General features: G+C 40.6%; 1 long non-coding RNA gene across 1 annotated transcript in view; it reads right to left on the bottom strand.

Moving 5' to 3' along the window:
• Nucleotides 1–4,649: 4,649 nt before the first annotated feature.
• Nucleotides 4,650–7,626, bottom strand: part of LOC124312548 — a 28,953-nt gene continuing 25,976 nt past the window's right edge. The window contains exon 5 of the long non-coding RNA XR_006910541.1: nt 4,650–5,274. This is a non-coding gene — a long non-coding RNA (uncharacterized LOC124312548). The remainder of the gene's footprint in view (nt 5,275–7,626) is intronic.

The raw sequence follows: 7,626 nt of genomic DNA, 5'->3' as shown, positions 1-7,626 counted from the left end.
TATCCAACAAGAATGTTCCAACCGAGAGATGTCGGAATATTTGATTAGGACCCTTACAAGGATGTGGGAGAGGAGTTCTCCTGGCCAGTCGACACGTACAGTGTACATACGTGTACATACGTATACGTGGACCGACGATTCTTGCGGCCACAACCGCAACATCCGAGAGGAAATTCCTCGGCGACCGGACCCACACAAAAATAAAAATAAATAAAAGTTGCCCGCCATGTTTAGTTATTTCTTTTTGACACTAACAAAACTGGAATTTCTAGCCATTTTTTACATTTTTATTGATGGGGGGTGCGCACCGCCATTTCACAGGGGATAGGTTTTCTGCTCAGCAAAGAATTTTGTAAAGGCGAATAACTTGGGAATAAAAGTTTTGGCCTCCCCCGAAATAAAAATGAAAATCGAAAAAAAAAATCCGGCTGTGGCCATATGTGGATGGACTCAGCTGGAAAAAAAAGGCCGGCGGGCGAATCAAAAGGGCAGCAAGCGGCCATCGTAAACATTTTGCTGGGCCGGGCAAGCAGCCCTTCCCTCCCCCCCCCCCCCCCCCCCCCCCCAAAAAAAAGTTTTCTCTATACGGCGCGCAAAACTAACTATCAGGAAACATTGAACAGAGAGAGAGAGAAAAACTTGAAAGCGCCCAAGATCAATGCTGTAGACGAAAAAAGAGAGAGAGAAAAGAGACTTATCGTTCGTGTGCAGACATAAGAGTTACTTCCGACTCGTCCAAACTTCTTTAAAGCCACCCCCTCACCCACCGACCATACCCACCAGGCAGCCCCCGAAAAAACTAGATCGCACCAGCCAATGGAATGAAATAGGCGCAAGGGGCCGTGTGTAATAATAATACCCGCAGTAAAATAAAAACAGTCTGTCCTGTGCTAAAACGTCGTTAAATCCAAGACAAATCAAAAATAAGGGGAAACTATTTTCTATCTATTTCTAGGACTGTGAAATATCCTCTGGGCTTTTAAAACGATTGTTCTTATTATATGAACGCGGCGATGAAATGGTTGTGATCATTTGGTCACGATTCGTTTGTCGCTTAGACGAGCAGCTAGAGCGTGTGGGTGTTCCAGGTCAGACTGTAAAAGGGGATCGTTCTTTATCATTATGTTTGCCATTAAAGCAGATGGCCCGTGTTTAACTGTAACTCGTCTTTTATTTCAAAAATATTTTTTCCCCTTTGAGCTGTGGCAGTTCAGTCAAATGGAAAAGTGGGTAAAAGTATTTAAAAAGTATAAAAATAACTTGGGATAATTTTTTAAGTAAAAACTTGTTGCCGAACCATGCCGGCACATACGTGACTAGTCAGCTGGAATCGAATTGGCAAAAGGAAGAGCTCCGACCTATTATGGTCAATGATGGAGAGGGAGCGTTTCTCTCATTCAGTCTCTCGTATATATAGGCGCACATTGTTGGATAGAAATTCAAAGCAGATGCTGACCGTCAGCTTATGGGTAAACCCCTGGGTCGTCTCTGTACGGCCAAAAATGAAAAAGAAAAGAAAAAAGAAAAAATACGAATAATAAAATTCCATTCAAATATTTCTTTTCTTTTCTTTTCTTTTCTTTTCTTTGATTCCTTCTGTATTTTTCCTTTCGTGCGGACGGACGGACGGGCGGGATGTGCTATGCTGGCGGGAAGTTTGTCCCGCAAGAGTCTAGCTCTACACAGTCAACACTTGCGCGGGAGATAAATGAACAGGTCATCCATTGTTGTGTAGTAGCTGCCGTGTGTTATTTTCGGAGAGAGAGTCGCGTGCTGCTGCTCATCCAGCCAAATATTTCTATCGTTTTTTCTTTTTTTCTCTTTTTGTCTTTTGCTAGCCGTCGAGTCTTTTTCTTTTGATTTCTCCGGTTGTCGACGGGAAAGAAATGCAAAACAAAAAGAAGATGCATAAATATACGAATCGGTTGCTGGTTATTCGTTCGTCCAGTCGTCGTCTTCTTCTTCTTCTTGGTCGGTCGGCTTCCTTTTTCCCACAATGCCCATCCATCTTGTGCGAGAGCTGAATGCCGAGCTTCCACCCTTCCACCTTCTCTCTCTCTCTACTCCTCCTTGCTGCATTGTTGACGTGATCCATTGTTTCGTATATATTCCGGTTGGGAGAAAGAAAGAATGAAAAAAAAGCCCAAAAGTGTACATCATAGAAAATATCTACGAAAAGGAATTGAATATTGATGGCACGAACTACGCTGGCGACTAACGAGATGAACAACACACACACACACACTTCTTTTGGACTTTTGATTATTACCTTCTTCTTCTTTTCTTTTCTCTTTTTTCTGTTTCTCTCATTTCTTATTTCTCTCTTGGCGTTTCAATGTCGGGGTAAAAAAGTCCTTGGACGTCTTCCTTCCATTCTTTTGTAAAAACCAGCAGCTTTCCCCCTTTTTTCCGTCTTCTTCTTTTCTTCTTCCCCCTCTTTCTGCTGGTCTCTGCTGCTGGGCGGACGAACACGCCGAGGCTTTTGAATTCGGATACCTAATTGTTTTGGCTTTTGGCTCCTATGCGTGTGTGTGCAATGCGTACGGCGCGTGTCTGACTCGCTAGAGAGAGACAAGAGTCTGTGTACTACTACACCAGCATTCGATCCGGCCAACATCATGGGGGAAACAGACGGAGAAACAGACGCCGGCCAGCAGCAGCTCTTCACAATCTCAGATGCGGATGAGGTAGGGGGTTGAGCGCGGATAATTGGATGTGATGGCCGCCCATTAATCGCGTCATGGATCCATCATCTGATCCCGTGTGCATATATCCTATCCTACCCCCCGACTGCTGTACCGAAACGAAATGCAATCCATTTCCTTATAAGCTCCTTTTGGGTCGATTCTTTTTTCCTTCTCAGAAATTATCTCTGCGCTGGACTATTCTCGTTTGTATAGATTTGGCCCAGCGGAGCTGCTGGCCAAAAAGAAAAACACAAGGACATGACGAAGATATTTTGACAAACGACAGTTTTATATCCATTCATCATGAGGCCATAACGGTCAGCAGCCCGCGTCAGAAAAGTTCATCAGGGGGGCCGGGTGATGGGGGGACAAGAAAGGGTTGAAGAGGGTCAACTCCGCCAAACTGCTGGGATGACCCTATAGCACAGCACGTCTATTTGTTCTTGCCATCGATTTTCTGGCTCGATTTCACTTATTCTGACTGGGCAAACATCTTCTGGTCTTCTTGTGTGTCTGAGCACAACAGGAGATGATAAGAGTCAAGTGTGACTAAACAACCAAAAATCAAAGGAGGAATTTTGTTTCTGTCCAGCAACATTTTAAATGGGGGAACGGGTGTTTTGGCGCACAAGTTCCAGCAGGAGCCGGTGCTCAAAAAGTTCCAGGGTGCCCTTTCGTATATACCTGTCAAAAGGTCAGCTGATGAATGAACGGTCAGCTGCTCTAGTTGCTAGCTGTGCTGTGTGTCTCTTTTTGCGCTTAGATTCTTTTGGTCGTCGGCGTTCTAGTGTCAAGTACTTTGCTCGCTTATAACTTTTCTTTTGGAGGGGCTGTGTGACTTTTTGGAACTGAAATCGATTTAGAAGCCCCCATTTCCTCTTTCTCTCCCCAGCACTTTCACCCTCCCCACCAAGCCAAACAGCCACATCACCAAACGGCCGTTCCTCTACACAGGCTTTTGAGAGCTGTGCGCAAATTGATCCAAATACCAGACGCACATAGAGAAAAACAACCAAGGGGGGGCCAAAAGAAAAAAAAACAACCTGTATTATTTTTTTGGAGCTCTTGAGTTGGTTTCAAACCACCCGCGCGTTCTATAACCCCACCACAAGAGAATGGACTTGGGCTCAAAAGACCATTAAAAAACTAAAGTCCGGTGTTGCTGTAGTGTCTATGGTTTTTCCGCGTTTTCTTTTCTTTTTAGATGAAAATAGCCGGAAAAAGAAATAAAAGGAAAATAAAAAGGAAAATGCAACTGATACTACGCGACTCGTTGGAGCGTGCGGAGGAAGAACCTCTTTCGCCCTTGGTCGCGCGAGAATATCAACGTGAATGTTGGACTGTCGGGGTTCTAGCGCACTTGTTTCTCGACATTGCCGTTTTAGGTGATGGCAGCGCCAGCCAAAATTTAAAAATAAAAACTATACAGAAAATGTAATGCAGCACAATTTATAGGAATATTTTCTGGTTGTAGTGCGACACTCGAGAAAAATTTAAAAAAAAAACAGAGTCACTTTAAATTTCCAAGTGGAGCCATATACAATCCCGCAATAGGATGGCGAGACTCTTTTATCAAACATATTGCAACATTTTTGTACATTTCAACTCGCATTTCAAAAAGGATATAACGTGCTCTATTGGCGTATAGTCTATCCTTTCCCTTCTTTTCCTCGTCCACATTATAGAAATATAGACTTGTATTTATTTCTTTTTTGGCACAGTCCGTCTGGCTATTCCGTGACACTTGCGAATGCTTTTCATATATAACATCCAGCAAACGCCATAAAAAAGAATATGGCGACTTGTCAGCTCTATCCCTAAATAAGGCATTTCACATCTCGTCCGTCTTGTTCCCTTTTTTCTTTTCTCATCTCGATTAGGTCATGGCGCATAAATCGTACACACAGCACTGTCCAGCAATAATAACAACCGCAGTTTATAGTGTACACCACACTTCCCTGAGATGATGTCATCCATTCAATGGGAATGAACGGAGCCACCGTATATATATTCAATTGCGCTCGTTTCGCCAAAAATAAAAAGAAAGAAAATAATTTGAAATATGTATATTTCACATATTTCAACTCCACATGGGCTCGGGTGCCAAAAAGCGAAAAAAAAAACAAACAATGAAATCAACAAAATGAACTTTAAATCAACTCCTTGGAGTTATCGAGACCTTAAAAGAACCCGGTCAAAAATACTGATGCTGTAATAGAAAATGCTCTTCAGAGAAATGGGAAAAAGTCAAGAGCTCAAAAAAGCAATTCTCGAACATGTAAAAAAAGAATATGAACTTGAACAAATTGGGGAAAAAAATAAAAAAAAACTTATCCAAATTGAGGAAATCTTCAATCATCAAGTCTGCTGCCTTGTCTCTGTCTTGTGTATAACAGACTAAGTGAACTAAAAGACAACGAGGGCGCTAAAGTCGAATGTTTTTTTTGGTTTCGCGTTTCACTTCGGTGACGACGCACTGGGTCTTCTTCCGATAAAAATCGTCAACGGCCGAGTGGGTGACGAATTGATTGTCGGTCGGCCACCCGACGAAACTTCGCAAATCACACGGTCTCGGAACGGTTGGCACCTGCTGATAATAAAAGACACTTGAGCAAATAATAAATAATGTATACAAGAAAGAAATTGAATAGACATTTTGGGGATTGATGTCTATAAAATAAAATGAAAACCTCTCAACATGTGACTTTAGCTGCTGTACTTGATGATCCTTGATGATCTGCAAATCGTTTTTTCTGTCTCCCTCTCAGTTTCACACGATTTTAATTTAAGAGTTTCTTTGTGTCACAAAAGTTCTTGATTTAGACATTTGGTAAATTTGCCTAATGTGTTTCAACTTTTTTGTACAGGTACACAATGTTTTGCGACGTCGTCACCGAAGTTGAACGTAACCAAAAAAACATTCGACTTTAGCGCCCCCGTTGTCTTTTAGTTCACTTAGTCTGTAATACACAAGACAGAGACAAGGCAGCAGACTTGATGATTGTCAATTTCCTCAATTTGGTTAAGTTTTTTTTTATTTTTTTCCCCAATTTGTTCAAGTTCATATTCTTTTTTACATGTTCGAAAATTACTTTTTTGAGCTCTTGACTTTTTCCCATTTCTGTGAAGAGCATTTTCTATTACAGCATCAGTATTTTTGGCCGGGTTCTTTTGAAGGTCTCGATAACTCTTAGGAGTTGATTGATAGTTCATTTTGTTGATTTCATTGTTTTTTTTTGCTTTTTGGGCACCCGAGGTTACGTGGAGATGAAACGCTGGCCGACAGCAGTTGTACTAATGCTGCAGTTAGGCCTAAATGAATTTGCCAATCATGTTTCTTCTATTGTTAAAATGTTCTGAAATGTTATTTGAAAAATAAAATTTATTTTCCCGTTTTGGCTATTACTATAATAGTCCTATTTTCACAATATTTTATGCATATTTTTCAACTAGCCAAAAATGAATGGCAAATCATGGACTAAATTTCAGGTTAAGAGTAGTTACACTACTTTGATATAAAAGCCTATTTCTACTTCATCTGCAAAAACATATCTCTTCTTTTTATTCAGAAATAAAAACATTCAAAAATAGAAGGTTTGATTGTACAAAGAAAAAGAAGAAAGGCTATAAAACTTAAAAATTAAAACGAAAGGTTTTAGCATGTAAATTTTTTTTAAATGGAAAACCATTTTTCAACAGTGTTTTGTAACCCCCAACACGCAAACAGTATTTTAATAGCATTGAGATGCTTACCTTTCAAGACCGAAGCCAACAGTATACTATTAATTTATAATGTGAGTTGTAGCCCAATTCGATTCGATTCATGTACAGATTGCGTCATTGCACAAGTGTGGGGTGAGTCAAAAGATCAGGTAGCAGAGTTTTTTATCAACGTGTTGCTCTGTAATTGGCTCAACAAATTTACCACCTCTATTGGGGATAAAAGCATGGGCTATGTGGGGGATATGTGCGTCAGAGAACTAGAAATTTGAAATCGTGCATGAGGAATTGATGATATCATGATTTCCACAGAATATCCCTGTGATCCTTTCCAGAAGTGGCAACTCCTCAAATAACAGTAGATCACCTTCCTGAATATAATCTTGGTTTCTTTTTTCAGATCACGTCATAATGATAACAGAATTCGGCATTTTACCTCTTCTGAATATATATTGCGCATTAACAAAAATCAAAAAATTAACGCCACGACAATAAAAATTTGCTGTAATACGCGGTCTATTTTACGTTTCGAATTTCTGGTAGAAATCTTTATGTGTAATATTTTCGAAAAATAATTTATTGGTTGAATAATCAACCTAGTCATAGTTGACAGATATTGTATTTAATAGCTTTTTAATTAATTATTCGTGTTTCTCAATTAAATGAAAAACAGATTTTGTTGTTGTCAACATACGAGTGGAATAAACTGATGGCGAAAAAAAAAATTTAAATTGAAGCGCTTCAAAAATGACCATCCTTTTTTATTCCGTTTATAAATTCAATCAAGAAAAAAGAATAGAAAAAAAAATTCCTTCATTTTTCCTTTCCTTCCTTAACTCCTTGTAATTCGACGGTGGCGGTCAATTCAAAATTAGTTGAAGATAAAACCCAATGCGAAAAAAGAAACAAGACGCTGATCGATACGTTGGCGGCGGCGGTGGCGACGACGACAGCCAAGTGGATCGCAGCTGATAAAACAACTTAAGAGAAGTATAGGGTGTAGTAGTGTGATGAGGTATATACACGGCGGTGGGGTGGGGTGAGGAGTCTATGGCGTTGAAAGAAAAGAAGATAACCTCGGCGAACTTGATGGCGTCTGTGCTCCTCCGTTTTCAGATCGGCGGTAGCGACGGTCGGCGTCTCGGCACAAGGAACACAAGAAGAGAGAGGGGAGAGAGAAGAATGAAATGCCACCGCCACCGAAATGCGTCACGTTTTT

The sequence above is a fragment of the Daphnia pulicaria genome, chromosome 8, assembly GCF_021234035.1.
Source record: "Daphnia pulicaria isolate SC F1-1A chromosome 8, SC_F0-13Bv2, whole genome shotgun sequence".
In the NCBI taxonomy this organism is placed as follows: Eukaryota; Metazoa; Arthropoda; class Branchiopoda; order Diplostraca; family Daphniidae; genus Daphnia; species Daphnia pulicaria.
The sequence above is the reverse complement of the archived record's forward strand: the minus strand, read 5'-3'. Positions and strand labels throughout refer to the sequence as shown.